This window comes from Chelonia mydas, chromosome 2 (genome assembly GCF_015237465.2).
Source record: "Chelonia mydas isolate rCheMyd1 chromosome 2, rCheMyd1.pri.v2, whole genome shotgun sequence".
Lineage (NCBI taxonomy): Eukaryota > Metazoa > Chordata > Testudines > Cheloniidae > Chelonia > Chelonia mydas.
In genome coordinates this window covers 247,591,643-247,609,322 of record NC_057850.1, presented here as the reverse complement: position 1 = coordinate 247,609,322, position 17,680 = coordinate 247,591,643, and the positions used below count along the sequence as shown (strand labels likewise).

The window sequence follows — 17,680 nt, the reverse complement described above, 5'->3', positions numbered from 1 at the left end:
CCCTATATAAAACTGTGCAGTGCAGCTTAACAGACCCTCTCCTATGCCTAACTAGAAAATCTGTTTCAAAGGGGCTCCATGAATTGTAGGGTACAGTCAATTAACTTGAATATTAATTATCTATAATGAATGTACCCATCTTGAGGGCTTGAGAAGAAACACATTACTTGGAGAGGGACTAATTACGATGATGTAATCTTGACCATGAAGAATAATTCCTTCCGAGTGATAGAAATGATCTAATTGAAGTATCTCATTAATTAATATCTCCTGAAACTGACTGATAAAATGCCTCTATGAATGCCATCTGAACTCTGGGCCAGCAGAGCACTGTGCCACATACACTCCTGATCCAGACCTTATTGGGGACAATATAATTAGGCCGTAGAAGCGTGCTGCGTTCAGAAGGATTTATAACTCTGCAACATGTATAACCTACAAATGCAATGTTAAGACAATGCAGTTTTCAAACATCGCAAGACCTCCGAGGTCAGCGAAAGCAAATATAAATCATGTAAAAATGCATTGGATTGGAGTGAATCCACTCCCCCACCCCCAACCCACACAAAGTCAGTCTGCACTGAGGGACCAATCTTGGGAGGTGCTGAATGTTCCCACCTTTTATTGGCTTCCCGACTCCAACTCACCTACTCCACAGCTCTCTGCACTAGATCCCCCTTGAATACAGAGTCAGATGCCAGGAGTCTCATTTTCGGTTTACACCAGGTTTACACTAGCATATGTCCATACACTTCAGTGGAATTGCTCTTTATTTACCCCAGTGTAAATGAGAGGAGAGTCAGGCCACTTCCTATGCCTCTTGTGTTGCCTTTTATGCCCCGGCAAAGAGGGTTGAACCGCCATTTGGACTTGGTAATGTTACATACCTTGTCACAGGGTGAGCTGGCCATCTAAAGGAGTTGGCCTGTGTCTAGTTAGCTGCTTCTCAAGTGATTGGTTTGAAGTCAGGGGTCAGGTGATAGTCCTGCAGATCACCAGATCCCCAGATAAAGGTAGGCAAGCAACTCAGGGAAAGGGAGACCTGCATGAGATCCAGGGTCAGGTGAAAGGATCGGTGGGAAGGGGGGTCCACCACAGCAACTAGGTGGAAGGCTTGGCTGGAGATACCTGCTGTGTGGACAGGGGCTTAAACCTTGTCAGGAAAATCTTGAGGTGGGTCAGGCAGCAGGACCTGGCTTGTCTGTTTTGACTGCTACAGGGCTGGACAGAAAGAGATAGAGATCCCTAATGGGTTTATTTTCAGATTAGTAAAGTGCTAAAATACCAAGGTGATGAGTGCTGTATAAACGTGTAGACAGACAGATTAGGTGGGTGATAGAGGAGGCAGTCTGCACCTCTCGGATCAGTCCCTAAAGTGAGCATTTTGAAAATTAGACCCTTAACCTAACTGTGCCTCATGTTATTATCCTCGTGGTACAGATAATTAACACTAACCTATGGAATAGGCTTGTTGGGATTTTGTTTGCAAAGCATGCTGAGACCCTTGAATAAGGCTCAATATCCTGATTGAAGTTTCTAGATTCCACTGTAATATAATCAATAATCATGGGATAGTGAAACCTGAATTAGGGCTTGTCTATACAGAGACCGGGTGTGCAGAAAGCCAGGGTGTAAATCTACAGCATACCAGTTTGCCATGCACTAAGTCTCCATATAGACCTGCCCTTAGAATCCCAGAGCTAACAGTAATCAATTACAATTTAGTACAAACATTCCAGCACTTAACATCACATAAGGAAACCTTGGAAACAGTAAGTAAGTTAACAGGAGGTATATGGGCCAGTTCAAGGACACAATTGTAATATTCTTCATAGAAATATGGTTATGAAATGAATATGGCATAACTAAGATATACGCTATGCAAGATGGCTCATGTTAGATATCATTAGAAAGGTTATGATTTACTGAATGTGATTATCCAGTTGGTATGCATGTATCATTTACCTATCTGAAGTTAGGAATATTGACAATGTGACAATTACAACTGTGTATGTACTTGGGGAAACGCCCACCAGACAGTAAGAAATCAGCTTTAATGGGCCATTAGAAAAAGACAATGAGTCTTTGAGGTGGATCTGCCATCTGCCTGGAGTTCCTTCCTGTGGACATTTCAAACAAACCTGGCTTCATAGTTGCTTTGACACTGCAAAGTCAGTTGATAAGATCACCTGATACAAAATACCACCTTGGACACTGCTGGTACTTTTCCTCTGTAGTGGATGGGGATCAAAGGTTTCCCGCCTTAGGTAAATCCTTTTAAGGCTGGGGAGGGGGTTAATCTAGACTCTTCTCCATTGCCTACCCAAGAAGAAAGACTGCTAAAAGTACCTAAAGGGACAAAGGAACTAACCTGAGGGGAAAGGCAGGGGTGAGTCCAGACTGAGACAGGAGTCCAGTCTGTAAGAAGAAATAACTGGAACTCTAAGCTACAGAAACTGTGCAACTTGCCTAAAACAACATTTAGGGGGAGAAACCCGTCTCTAAGATCTTAAGCTTAGTATGCATATTTTGTTTTATTTGTTCAGTAATCTGCTTTGTTCTGTTTGCCATCTCTTATAATCACTTAAAATCTGCCTTTTATAGTTAATAAATTTGTTTTGTTTATTATTAAACCCAGTTTGTGAAAGTTCTAACTGGGGGCAAGAAGTTGTGCGTATCTCTCTTCACACAGAGAAAGAGAGCAAATTTTTATAAGCTTGTGCTGTGCAGATCTTTCTATACTGCACGAGACAGTATTATTTTGGGTTTATTCCCCAAAGGGGGTGTGCATGTGAGTGCTGGGTGAATCCTCTCATACAGAGCTGACTTCAATCTGTGTCAGCAGATGTGTGGCTCTACCTCTGCGTGTGAGTGTGTGTGTCCGTGCACGCTCGCGCTCAAGCTGCAAGAGGCCGGAGAGCCTAATTCAGCAAAACAGGGAGAGGGAATCCAGGCTGGTGGAGCAGGATGGGCTCAGTGAAATCCCAGTACATCAAATGTCATTCCAAAAGGGGCAGGAGGTCTAACCCGGGATAACAATATCGTTATTTGTTTTTGGTTTTTTGTTAAAGCGATTTAAATGTCTACATCTGATAAAAGGTTCTTCTCCAGACTCCAGAACGCCTGGGTGTCACATACCATTCCAGCACTAATTACATTTCATAAAGCTACCATATATACCATAACTAACATTTATTGGCCCATGAAATGTTGCTCAGAGTTAACAATTACAGATTTGTGTAGACAATAAAAAGTGGAGCATCAGCCTGGAAGCACGACGGGAGATTTAATGTTTCAATTGTTAGTGAGTATGGCTCAGTCGCTAAATTTATAAACTGGGGCCATATTGCCCCAGAAAATCCCACAGGAGGAGAAGAAACACACCTTTGGGGAGTTTCCCCCACACATCATTATGTCTGGGGAGCGGCGTGCATGAGCTGTAGGTCTGGCCCTCAGCACTCACAGACCCCCATATCCATCAAAGACAGAGTCTTTATGGAGGCCCTCAGTCCTATTACCCCTGCTGCCCACTCCTGGGTAGAGATTTCCCTAGCCAAAGCTGACTCAGGTTACAGCTACACTACAGAGCCTATGCCAGCATAGCCTTAGCGTAGAGGCAGCCTACACCAACAGGAGTTGTTCTGTCAGTGTAGGAACACCACCCCCACTCTGTCAACACAGCTGCCCCTACACTGGGGGCTTTGTTGGCATAGCAACATCAGTCAGAGCTGTGGGTTTTTTCATACCCCTGGCTGACACAGCTGTGCCAGCACAAGTTTTAAGCACAGACCAGGCCCCAGGGAGTGTTTCCTCTTCTGCTGTGGCTGCTGTTGTGAATTTTCCCAATGCAGTGGGGGTGCCCAACAGGTAGAGAGCCAGCTCTGCCCCGGCCCTATCTCATGGGGTAATGCAGGTTAGGTGGCACATCAGGAGCAGGCTGGAGGGGGGCCAGAGTCTATCCAGAGCACACTTGCAATGCTCCCTATGAGCCATCGCTAGTGCCCAACAGAGGCGCATAGGAGAGCATATCTCAGGCCTTAGACTTTTGCCATAGGTTGAACTGGCCCCTAGCAGCCCCATATGGGAATGGGGACTGGAAGCTTCCTTCCTGCTGGTGCTCCACTGGTGCCAGGATGAATTTGTCCCTCAGTCCTTATTCCCAAGGGAGTCAGTGGTTTATTATTATTCCTGCCCCCCATGAAAATGAGCAGTTAAATCAAGATGTGGGGAGGGAGAAATCAGCCTCCTTTTATGCCATTTTGTCATTTGCTTGCTAGTTCATATCTTCTCTCAGGTCGATTCCTATATAGCCAATCTCCAGATTTTTCACCTTATAGCACTTGAAGCTTTATTTGAGCTGGCCACTCAGGTGCAGATTCTCCCTCTAAGAGTATGTCCAAACAGCAAGAAAACACACACAGCTGGCCCACGTCAACTGACTCAGGCTCATGGGGCTCGAGCTGTGGGCTATAAAACTGCAGTGTAGATGTTTGGCCTTGGGCTGGCGTCCAGGCTGAGGCCCTGAGAAGTGGGAGGGTCCCAGAGCCCGGGCTCCAGCCCCAGACTGAATGTCTACACTACAATACCACAGCCTGAGCCAGTTGGTACAGGCCATCCGCAGGTGTTTTACTGCAGTGTAGACATACCCTAAAGTTTTTATTTGCTTATTAAATGAGATTAGCACAGACTTACAGGAGTAGCGAGGAGATGAGGAAGGTCACATATATCATTCACTATAAATAAATGCTCCATCACGCTGTGTGTCTGTAACCCTTCTGCCAGTGGAGTCGGCAACAACAAAGCCAGGTTCAATTTCTCAGTGGTTGCTCTTGACAATATGACACAGAACTGGCTCAAGCCCCATCCCGTAATCTGTGTAACCCTACCACCACCCCTGGCTGCCTCGAAGAGGCAATACTTCCCCACTCGCAAGCACTGAGCCTGTGTGTGTATAACAAAAAAAGATCTTTTATTAAAAGGAAACCCAGCATCAGTTTGGGGAAAGGCGACAACCACATTCAAAAGCAGACAACCGTAAGCAAACCTGACCCCACAGTGCACTGGGTAGTGTCCTTTGCCTCAGTTTCCCACCTTGTGGTGGGAAAGTCCGACTAAAGCCTGTTTGCCAGAAGCTGGGAATGGGAGACAGGGGATGGATCACTTGATGATTACCTGCTCTGCTCATTCCCTCTGGGGCACCTGGCACTGGCCACTGTTGGTATACAGGATCCTGGGCTAGATGGACCTTTGGTCTGACCCAGTAGGGCTGTTCTCATGAATGTCTATCCCTGGAACACATCACTCCCCTCTCCCTTTGCTGCACCCCACTCACAGTCGGTTGTCCTTGGTTAGCAAAGACCCAGAGTTCAGAGGTGTGTTCATGGCATTCACCTCCCACCCCAGAAAGAGAGAGGGCATCAAGCAGTGTCTCTGCTGCTGCCTCTGCAACTGGCTCAAAGCTACCACTGTTTCTCTCCTGCCGCCACTCGCCACTGTCTTACCGCTGCGACTTCTCTACCACCACCGCTCCCTGCGGCTTCTAGCCACCGCTGCTCAGGGCTCCCACAACAACATATTCTGACGTTCCACCACTTAACCCAACTCTTCGGCCATTATAAACTTACATTGGTACAACTGCCTTGCTCAGGGGTGTGAAAAATCCACACCCCTCAGTGACACCGTTATTCCAGCCTAACCCCTGGTGTAGACAGGGCATAGCCACCCTCTCTCACAGAGATAGATTCGGCTATTTCAATCTTCACTGAAGCGCTACAGCAGAGCAGTATTTTAAGTGCAGGCCTGTCGTTAGTGATTTGAGCGCTCAGTGATTTCATCAGGGATTCTCACCGCCAGTGCCACCTCTGTGTTGTCTTTCACTGACCCCACACAAGGCCTAAGGTCAGCTCCTAGACCTCCTCAGCAGCGCTGTCAGCTCTAGGAATCACCAACCAGAAACAAGAACTCTCAATAGATCTAATTCGCTCTATCTTTAAACCTAGGAAATAAAAAGATCAACTGGGCGGTCTAGGACTCTTCAGGCAGAGTCCCCACCAAACAGGAATACCTGCCCCCCACCCACTCTCATCTTCACTGGGATTTGGCACCCCAACCCCCTGCTTAGCAAGTGAGGTTGAGTTTAGGGTGTATTAAGCACAGTTCTTCTGCCCTTTACTTGTACAATCAGGATAACAACATTTCATTACCCTGGCATTCAAATACTAGAGCGATGTGTAAACCCAAACCAGCCAAACTTGATCATTTTGGCAAGACAGCTCCATCTGCTGCTTACCTAGGCACAGTAGGCACGTCTACGCAAATACGGTCTGTTCCTGAAGTCTTTTCTCCTTGCTCATCACCAGATGTCAGGGGAGAGCTCATTCGGACCTCGCTTACAGGTATAAAACCATCACAGAATCTAGGAGCCTCATTCATGGACAGGACCCCATTGTGCTAGGCATTGTACAAACACAGAACAAAATGATGATCCCTACAAGGGTCAAGTGGCATGATGCTCTGCATGGGACTACCATAAACACTGGATATAGACAAACACTCAAGGCCCAGTTCTGTAGGCGTTACTCAGGCAAAATTCCCACTTCAGTCAATGGGAGTTTTGCCTAAGCGAAGCTAGCAGGATCAAGCCCATGCTGTGAATTCTGAACCACGTGGTTACATTTGATCCAGACAAGCATGCCTGGAGGAAAACATTTACAAAGGGAAAGAAATGAAGTTCTATAAATGGTGAAAGAACAGCACTGGGCATATGTGAAATACTGGAAAGTGCCCTAATTCCACCCATAGATTTTTCTCCACTGTCAACACACTAGGCTAATCTAAAGGAGATTATTTTAGGTTTGTGCTGATAATATTAAAAGGGGGCTTGAAGTGGGGTCGTGTATAAATAATGGATATAAAATAAAACCACTGCAACATTATAATTAAAGCTGTGACTGTACACGTCAAGGCTGTTATACCACATGTTTACAGAGGGCTCATAGAGACCAAATTTTCTTACCAATTACTCCAAATTCTATCACACACAGTGAGGGTTGTCCTCTAGGTCGGGGTCAGCAAACTTTGGCACACGGCCCATCCGGGTAATCCGTTGGTGGGCCGCAAGACATTTTGTTTACATTGGCCATCTGCAGGCACGGCCCCCAGCAGCTCCCAGTGGCCGCGGTTCGCCATTCCCGGCCAATGGGAGCTGTGGGGGGGCCATGCTTGCCAACGGTCAACGTAAAGAAAATGTTTTGCAGCCTGCCAGCAGATTACACAGGTGTGCCGAAGGTTGCCGACCCTAGGAGTCAGAACTCCCATATTCACTTCCCAGTTTTGTCCCTTGCTGTATGACCTTGGGCAAGTCATTTAGAGCCCGATTTTCAGAGGTGCTCTGCATCCACAAATCCAGTTGAAGTTGAGGGGAGCAGCAGCTGCTCTGCACCTTTAAAAAATAATCAGGCCCTTAAGCTCTATAACATTCATGCCACCCATCTGTAAAATGGGGATATTGATACCCACTTCAGAGGGCTGTTGTGGGGCTCAGTTAACTATACCCCATATCTCACTCGTCTGGTCTCAGAAGAGAATATAGCATTCAATCAGAGCCCAGCCCTGCGGCCTGGTACAAAAGTCCTGCCTCTGTAGCATCATTCCCCACTTCTCCCAGCCCACCAAAAGTCTCTCCACAGGGTTCCAGAGCCATATGCAGGGAAGCGTCTGGTCTAGTTTTAAATGCCCCAAGTGATGACGTTCCTACCACCCCCTTTAAACTATTCTACAGCCTAATATATCTCACTGTCTAGAAATTTTACCTAATATTCAACCTAAATTTCCCTTCTCAGTTTTATCTCAATACTCCTAGTTGTACCACCTTGTACCAAATGTTGTTCTTCCATAGAAATTATACCTCATAATGTTTGCAGACCATCACCACATGGCTGATTCACCTGATTTATAAGATTGTAAATGAGAGGAGTTAGTACATTACACATGAGCATAAGCACAGTTGGGAGTTTAAGGTTAGACTTATTTCAATACAATAGCAAAAGTTTAGTAAATACATTGCAAAAATCTTATTGTTTCCCCATTTGCACTCATACCACAGAGTGAATGTGAGCCCAATTCTTCACTCCATTAACAGTGGGAAAGAGAATTAGCTCCTATATGTAACCATGGCACCCAAAATGGCTTACTAGTGTTGTTACGAATTACACTTGAGAGGACACGCACACAACTGCTGCGACCAGTGTTCACTTCTTTCAGATCAGCTGCAGCACATTGACCCCCACTGTTTGCAGGTAATTTCAGTACCATAACTCATAAAATGAGATGTCAGACATAGGGGCATACTCTCCTGTGAATGCAAGCACATAACTCCCATTAGTGTTAATGGGAATTATGCACATGCATCGTGTAGAGAATATATGCCCTGGGTTAGACAGCACACTCAGCAGACTTGAGTAATCTGTGGCTGATTTTATGTTTCTCCCCAGAGTTTGAGGTGAAAGGGAATGCATGGGGAAACTGGGGTACGAGGCATTAACACTGAGACCTGAGCGAAAGAGCGCTTGGCGGCCATAGTGCTTATGTTGTGTGAGTAATGGGTGGAGTCCTACAGGAATTCTTTTCTCTTAAAGGGCCTGATCATGGTCTCTCTCTCGCTCGCTCCAGCGTAAAAGAGGAGCAGGGGTTAAGGGGAAGGGAAGCAAAGCTAAAACCAGAGGAAGAACTCCCACTTTTCCCCTTACTGTGGTGGTCTGGGGGAGTGCCACTTCCCCCTCTCCCCATTCTCCAATGATCTGAAGAGAGTCCCTCATGCTGCCCTCCCCCCAGCTCATTTTTATGAGTGGTTCCCTTGTTCTTTATTGCTAGCCCCCATCCTGCGCACTGTCAGAAGCTGTCCAATCAGGCCCTGGGGAAACTAGAGAAGAGTGGAGTTTCCACCAACAAATGTGATTTAAAAAATAAAAAAATTTATAAGAGACAGTAGGCCAGAGAGGAATAACTGACCTAACTGGGCCTTGGTCCTCTCTAGCTTCTTCTGTTTGCTTAAAGGGCAGCTCTCCTAACTCTGAAAATGGTACTGTTTTACTTGACAGACCTGTTATCTATCTAAGGCACTCATATAATCCCCATCATTTTAGTATGCGAGTGCCTCATAATCTCATGTATTTATCTGCACACAACACCTCTGTAGGATAGCACTTTCCCGTCATCCCCATTTTATAGACTGGGACATGAGACACAGAAAGGCTAAGTGCCATGCCCTAAATCTGCAATGGAGCTGGGAATTGAACCCACGTCCTACCTAAAGCCTTAACCACTAGACCATCCTTCCTCTCCTACTCCCTGTACCTAGTCAGGGTCTTATCCACACACTGCTATAACCAATATATAGTTTTACTGGTTTATCTTACAGAGGCATCATAGTCCAGCAGATAAGGCCCTAAACAGGGAGTCAAGGGTCTTGGGATCTATTCCCAGTTCTGCCACTAACATACTATGTGACATTGAGTAAATCACTTCACCTTTTAGTGCCTCTGGTTTCTCCTCCTGTAAAATGGAAATAAAGATACTTGCTGTACTTAAAAAACCAACAACCCTATATTAAAATAATGCTCCCAGCAAAGTGGGCTGTGCACAGATCTGCTGTGACTGATGGGATTATCACTGCAGTGCAGACTAGGATTCTCTCCCCCTACAATTTATATATTCTTAACAGTAATCAAGGTTCTGCAGGCTGAACTGGTGCCTAATTGATTTCTGGTGTTAGCTTTAAAAGTGAACTCAATTGAAAAACCCCAAGTTGCTGTAAAATGAACCCACCCCTTCTGTAGGGCAGGTGGAATGTTAAGGCTCTAGGATCGTCTAGGGGTGATCAAGAGTGGGAATTCTTTTAACTGTGAACTTGATTGCTTCTCTACTTACCAACACAAAGCATGTGCACAGACTGGAGGGGAGGAGGACAGTTTATATCCTATCTCCATACTAGAAACCCTGGCTGATTTTGCTTATCACCCATTAAGGGAAACAGTTAGAGGTTGTGCCTGTGATCAGCTAACACCCCGGGGGGGGGGGGGGGGGGAGGAGGGATAAAGCACAGTGAGAGGGTCACAGAGTGGAGCAAAAAGTAAAACAAGCCCACCTCTCATTTTTGTTTTTCACATTACTTAAGTTAACACAGTGCACTGTTAACGTTAACTCATGGCCATATCTCACCATATCGATAGGCAATCAATATCACCACTGAAATATGATTTTGTTAAAATGTCTAGAGGGCTGTACACATTTAGCTCTCACACTATTTTCAGAAAATGAACATCAATATAAAAAATAATGAGCCTATAAAAATAAAGCCTAGTTCATGCAGCTGAGCTGGCTTTTAAGAAATGGGGCAGAGATTTATATTAAAAAACCTCAAAGGACACAGGCTAGAAGAACAACATTTAGCATCTCTTTCAAACCCAAATGAAGGATGTTCACGGCTAAGACTGAAACTCAGTTTGCCATTGCTGATAACACTTGGATAGAACAGTGTTGAGGAACCACAAAAAAATCTCAGGCAGATAGATGAACAGAAACCGTTTAAACTTAAGACAAATAAATAGGATACTATAGCTGATATGACAGAGCATCACCTCATATTCACAGACATTGTAATGTCAAGACATGCTTCTGTAACTCCCACACCTCCTGCACGTGGTGTTCTGTCCCATCTAGTAGCACCGAGACCACTTAGAGAGAGAGAAAAGGAGGACTTGTGGCACCTTAGAGACTAACCAATTTATTTGAGCATGAGCTTTTGTGAGCTACAGCTCACTTCATCGGATGCATACTGTGGAAGCTGCAGAAGACATTATATACACAGAGACCATGAAACAATACCTCCTCCCACCCCACTCTCCTGCTGGTAATAGCTTATCTAAAGTGATCATCAAGTTGGGTCATTTCCAGCACAAATCCAGGTTTTCTCACCCTCCGCCCACCCCCCCCCAAACTCACTCTCCTGCTGGTAATAGCCCATCCAAAGTGACCACTGTCTTCACAATGTGTATGATAATCAAGGTGGGCCATTTCCTGCAGAAATCCAGGTTCTCTCACCCCCTCACCCCCCTCCAAAAACCACACACACAAACTCACTCTCCTGCTGGTAATAGCCTATCCAAAGTGACCACTCTCCTTACAACGTGCATGAAAATCAAGGTGGGACATTTCCAGCACAAATACAGGTTTTCTCATCTCCCCCCCCCCAAACTCACTCTCCTGCTGGCAATAGCTCATCCAAACTGACCACTCTCCCCACAATGTGCATGACAATCAAGGTGGGCCATTGCCAGCAAATAAATTGGTTAGTCTCTAAGGTGCCACAAGTACTCCTTTTCTTTTTGCGAATACAGACTAACACAGCTGTTACTCTGAAACCTGTCAGAGAGAGAGAGAGAGATTAAGGAGTTTGCTCTACAGCCTTAGCTAACAGGAAGTTAGCTTTTAGCTCATGTGGTAGAGGCTCATGCACTAAGCTCCAGAGGTCCCAAGTTCAATCCTGCCCGCTGATGACCAGGGTCTGTCGGCTTTACGCTTCCATTCATAGTCAGACCTCGTCAGGCTAGAATATCATGAGAATTCAGACGTTAAGCACCATCAGGCCTAATTAGTTCATGGATGGCAGACAATGATGAAAATGATTCTAGAATACTACAGGGATTGGTATTGGTTACGCAGTAAAAGGCGTCCCCTCCCTTCTTATCCAAAGTAAGCTAATGTCCCACTATGGTGGTAGGAGGCTGTTGGACATGATACTTGGTCAACTGCTACTTTTGTTTATTTTTCTTTAGGGTTGCCAACTTTCTAATCGCACAAAACCAAACATCCTTGTCCTGCCCCTTCTCTGAGGCCCCACCCTGCTCACTCCATCCTCCGTCACTCGCTCTCCCCACCCTGACTCACTCATTTTCAGTGAGCTGGGGAGGGTCCCTTTTTGACCAGGTGTTCTGGTTGAAAACCGGACACCTTGCAAAGGATGTTTCCAAGGGGCAGATAGAAGCAGGTTGTCACTTGACTATCCATATGATGTAACACAGTCACACACTGCACATAAAAAAGGATTGCAACTGGGGCACAAACAGACAGTGTTCAGAAAACAGCATGCTAAGGGAGGAACAGCAGCAGCAAAGTCATAAAGAACCAAGACAAGTATTTTCAGACCGCCCCCGCTCCAAGTCCCTTCTATTTGTCAGGCTCTTCTCCTCCCACCCATCCTAGACCTTTTATGCATTTTTCATTTAATGAACAGAAGCCAATGTCCAATAAAGTACCATTGAAATGAAAGCATATAAAATATCTAAGCGTCAGCAAGCTGAATTCAAGGAGACAGAGGACAGTTCCTTTTAGAACTACACCCCCACTAATGCATTTTCAGGGGCTCTTCTGCCTGCTCTAAAATGCTTCAATGGGGAATGTCCCTCCACAAATGAAAGTATACAACCTTAGGACCAATCCAGTGGCTGATATAAAAGTTCTCTGGGATACCCCCTGCTCAAGGCCCCCCGGGCCCACTCTAGTTATAGAGAAAATGAACATCTATGGGTCCATGATGTCTCCCAAGCAAAGATTAGATAGAATGGAGTTTGACTGGAAGCTACTAGTTAAGACCCCAATCCTGAAGCAGACTCCATCAATAGAGAGTGGTATTGGCTTCAGTGGGAGGGAGGGACACACCCACGGAAGCTCAGAATTGGGACCTAAATGAAGACATGTATGAACCCATCAGCATTTGCTTTTCCACCAAACAATGGATACTGGCTCAGAATCTGGCTCTGAACATCCTCCAAATTCAGGAGGAATTGGACCTAAAATGGAATTTCAGATCCATCTCTAACACCAACTAGCTATGCCACGGCCAGCCAGCTTAGAAGGCCAGAAGGAGCTGACGCAAATTCAGTTGTATTTCATAGGCTGTGGGAGCTCGCACTTCATTGTATATAAATGGGCTTCTGTTTTTTTCATGCTATTGGATACTTGGGGTTCTTAGAATTTTTATTTAGCTTCATTTCACTTCAAACTCAGCATCATGTATAGTGGTTTAAAAAAATCCACATTTAGAGTTTTCAATTACAGCTGTGCATAGACTGAAAAATGTACCACCCTGCACTAACAGCAGTAAAGAATTAAAAACGTTCCCCTCTTGCAGGTACTATACAGTACCAGCCTGTTTCTGCTTGCCTCAGGGAAAATTCTTTCATCTATCACATGTTCCTCTATGGCTGGATTATGTCACATCAAGTCCAATTACCTCATGTCATGTCAGTTTCTGACATAATGCAACAGAACATACTGAAGCAACACAACTCAGCGTAACAAGATGTGTCTGAAATATTTAAAACATGCATTATTCCATGCAGTAGTTGAAGCGCACTGGCTGCTTAAATGCCTTTGAGCAGCTATATTATTCGCATGCCTTGTACGAGCAAAATCTGACCTATCTTCCAGCACTGAATAAACTTGACTGCACAGATTCACAAGGCTCCCCAGTCCTTCTGTGCTTGAATTCTTCAACACCACTCTGCATTTCCCAGTTGTGCAGCTTAAGCAGCAGGTAACCTTACATCAACTAGTCACAGCTCCAGAGAGCACCTTTTTAGATATATACACACACACAAAAAGTATGTTTTAAAAACCATGTGTATTGTGTTCAGTACGAGGGGCAGGATGGAAAGACCTGGACTGTGCAAGAGTCTCCCAAAGAAGTGACTTGGGGGTCACTCAAAAGTGGGCTGGATGGAGTACAAGCCTTGAGAAGTCAAGGTTCTAAATAATCACACAGATCTTCTAATCTTTTTAAAGTGAAACGTCAAACAGCAAAAGTCCCGCTACCACCCCAGACGCTTTGAGTCTGTAGGCATAACTAACTTAATATGGACCACGGAGCTGGTTCAAGGAGATTGCTCTGCTGAGAACTCACATAAAGAGGAGAGGGATAGCAGCATAAATAAAGGAAAAAAGAGGATCCGCAAAAGGTAGACAGCCAGAAATAAGTAGAGACCTACATACATGACTCCCCCAAGAGCTCATCACGCAAGCAACAATCCAGTTGGGTAGCCTGTCTATTTAAGAAGATTTGTTTACCTGTTTCCCTTCCTTTCTTATTTATCCAGGAAAGGACAGCTCCCAGGGAATGAAATCACCTGCCACCCCTTCTTTCTTGTTTAAGGACACCTCCAAAAGGAGTTCATGAGGGGGCAATGGCTTTTCCTTCCCCTCTCCAAAACTGCAGAGGCATTGTCCCTTTAACAAACAGCTCTTATGCTGTCCTGGGTAGTCTTTTTCATAGGGGTGCATGGATATGAATGAACATGATTCCAACAGGGTGTAAAAAGGCATCACCATTCTTTTCCTTTGTAAACCTCTACAATGTTCTAGTTTACCTTTCCCCCAAATCAGAAAGAAAGCCATATTCTCTTTTCCTATACAAAGAGGAAATTGAGTGGTGCAGTGTAGACAAAGCTCACCTGAAATCAACAGGAAAGATTAGGGCCTCCCAATAATAAAAAGCTCTGAAAGAGTTTGTATTTTTATTTATCCCCTTACATAAAGTTATAGCTGTGCCCAGGGCGGGAATAAATCTACTAGTTATTTCCTGGCTGGTAGCAACCACTTGAACCTGCCTAGTCCAGCTGTGGCTAATTGAAAGCCACAGGTGCAGCAGTTCCCAATTAGTGGATCCTGAGGCATCATTGGGGTTTCTGGGATATTTGAAATCTTGAGGCAAACACCTCAGGAGCTTTTTGTCTGTGCAGGTAGGATTATGGGGGAGGGTGAATTCCAAAATGGAATACATGAGAGAGGAGGTAGCTATAGAAACATCTGTATTGTTCTTGAATAATTCTAGGTTTCTTTTGGTATTTTCTTATGGGGAGCAATGATAAGTGTTATTAAATCATTTTGCTTTGCTCTAGAGCACAAAGCTGCTCTGTCTGCTTTGATTGTGGCACCCATGAGGGGTTGCCCCCACCTTCTCCCCCTCTCCTTCTGTCTGATATGCCACCTGATGTACTGGGGTTTCACTGAGCCTGCCTGCTTCACTAGCCTGGGCTCCCTCTCCCTGTTTTGCTGAATCAGGGTCTCTGGCAACACACACACACACAGTCTGCAAGCAGCTCTGTATGGGAAGATTCAGCTAGGAAAGTACCTAGCACTCAGGTGCACACCCCCTTTGAGGAGTAAACCCAAAATAATATTGTCTTGCGCGGTATAGAGAAGTCTGCACAGCACATGCTCATAAAAATTCACCTTCTCCCTCAATGTGGAGAGAGGTATGCACAGCTTCTTGCCCTCCCCTCCCCCCAAATATGAATAATAATTATTATTCATCATTGATTGATGATCATTATTCATCATCATCAATAAATAATTGAATTGCACAAACCGTGTTATGTTATAAACAAGAAATAATTTTAACTATCAAAGGTAAATTTTAAGTGATTATAAGGGATAGCAAACTGAACAAAGCAGATTACTAAGCAAATAAAACAAAACATGCATACTGAGCTGAAGATCTTAAAGAAATGGGTTACAAGTAGTCATTTCTCACCCTAAATGTTGATTTTTGGGCAGGTTGCAGAAATTCTTGAAGGTTAGCTACCCTGCTTGCAGCTTAAATCTTCAGGTATCTTATTCACAGACCAGATCCCTTTTCCAGACTGAGTTCAGTTCTCCTCCCCCTTTCCCTTGTTCCTTAGGTGTTTCCAGCGCTCATCCTGGGTGGGGATTCAGTGAAGAGTGAACCAAGATCAACTTACTCCCCAGCCTTAAATAAGATTTATATAAGGCAGGAATCTTTTGTTTCCCAGTCTTGACGTCCCCCTCCTTTTAGTGGAAAATTACTCGAAGTCCAAGATGGTATTTAGTACCAGATGACCACATGACCTAGTAGTGTCACAGCAATATCCCAGGATGCCTCTCAGGAAAGAGAGATATTAGTATCTTCAAAGTCTTATTGTTTCTTCCTAATGGCCCATCAAGGCTGATGGCCTGTTGTCTGGTGGGTGTTTCCCAAGTACACACCCAGTTGTAATTGTTACATAGTCAACATTCCTAACTTTAGATACAGAAATGATACATGCATACAAATTGGATAATCACATTCAGTAAATTAAAACCTTTCCAATGATACCTTACGAGACCCATTCTGCATAAAATATCTGTTATGCCATATCCATATCATAAGCATATTTTCATAAAGAATATGGGCTGTAAAGTCACAGCACCATCTCACCACACTGCCTGTACAGAGGGTTGCCAGAAAAGGTTACATTGAAGAATCTGCTCAAACCTCCTTTAGCTTGGTAAGTTCATTTGGGAAACCTAGGAGGAAGAATGCCTCAGATCTATCATGGAAGCTGTCTCTTCAAAGCCAGCAATGTCTTCCATGCTTCCTGGCTTGCAAATGCTGTGGGGCAGCAGCTGCAACTTCATATGTGTTTGTACAGCACCTGGCACAACAAGACCTTGGTACTGTGTGGTGCGGGGACGGCTCTCTGGTTGCTTCTAGAATACAAATATTGCATAATACTATCAATCCTGAATCAATAGGGGCTGTAGATCCTTCCAGCCACAGATCATTAGCCATTTGGCATAGAGATGGACAATGTCTAGCCATGTTTCAGGAGGCCTCTGCTACATATATGATATTGCTTGCATCTTGTGAAATGGCCAGTTGCAGAATTCTAGCAACATCAAACATGAGGTCCCTGTGGGACCAAGCATGGTATTACACGCATTCCCTGCCTTCATCCATAAGTTTTGGCTGCCTGCTTGGAGCAGAATAGCCCATGCCATAAACTCAGCATCAGTCTCTCCACAGTTAAATAACAAAATAACCCAGGACTTGGCTCTCTGTGCCTTTAAATAAAGAAAGAAAAAACTCAAATGCAAGCACTAAACACAAGGTCTTGACCTGATTCTGCACTAGTGCAGAGGAGGAGGAGATGCTGTATTCCAGTCTCCCTAGCTCTTCCACTAGGAAGATGCAGGCAATCTATCTTAATTGGCCTGCTGGCTCTTGATTGGACAATATTTTTCCAAGCCCTTCTAGGCTTTAGAGGGCTGTCTTGTTGGTAGCCTGGACTGAGTGGATTTTCCTTGAGCAGGGGTGCTGATGCCTCCAGAAGAGGACACAGAAGGCCTGATCGATCCCATCAGATCCCCCAACAAGGGCATCAAAAAATCTGCTTCCAATAGAGTGGAAATTTTGGCACATATTAACAACATTATAGCCAGCATTAGTGCAGTGCCAAGGTGTGACCTCAGAAAAATCAGAAAAGTAAGATAGAAAAGACCTTTCTGATTGTCTAATCCGTCATCCAGGCAGTGCTATTGGATGAGACTACCTTAGGTAGATGGTGATTTGTGATTACTTCTCGTGACTGGTTAATTGCACACATTCTACTTTTGTTTCTGTTTTCTCCCCTTGCCCTGACCCATCCTGGTGCATTTGTTTGTCATTCACCTGTTGCATTTTGTCTTCTAAATTATAAACTCTCTGGGGAAGGGACTGTCACTTACTAAAAGAGAGGCAATTTGACTTAATGGATAGAGCATGGGGCTAGAACGTAGGTTCTATTCCTGGCTCTTTCATGAGCCTGCTGAGTTACCTTGGGCAACTCCCTTGACATTTCTCTGC

The 17,680-nt window shown here is 44.8% G+C and overlaps 1 long non-coding RNA gene across 2 annotated transcripts in view; it reads right to left on the bottom strand.

Moving 5' to 3' along the window:
- LOC122464777 overlaps positions 1-15,689 on the bottom strand; it is a 33,566-nt gene extending 17,877 nt beyond the window's left edge. Inside the window, exon 1 of one of the 2 annotated variants that reach the window (XR_006289133.1) lies at positions 15,590-15,689. This is a non-coding gene — a long non-coding RNA (uncharacterized LOC122464777). Of the gene's footprint in view, positions 1-14,507; positions 14,574-15,589 lie in introns of those variants that run through there. The other variant, XR_006289134.1, reaches the window with a different exon arrangement.
- Positions 15,690-17,680: the final 1,991 nt, after the last annotated feature.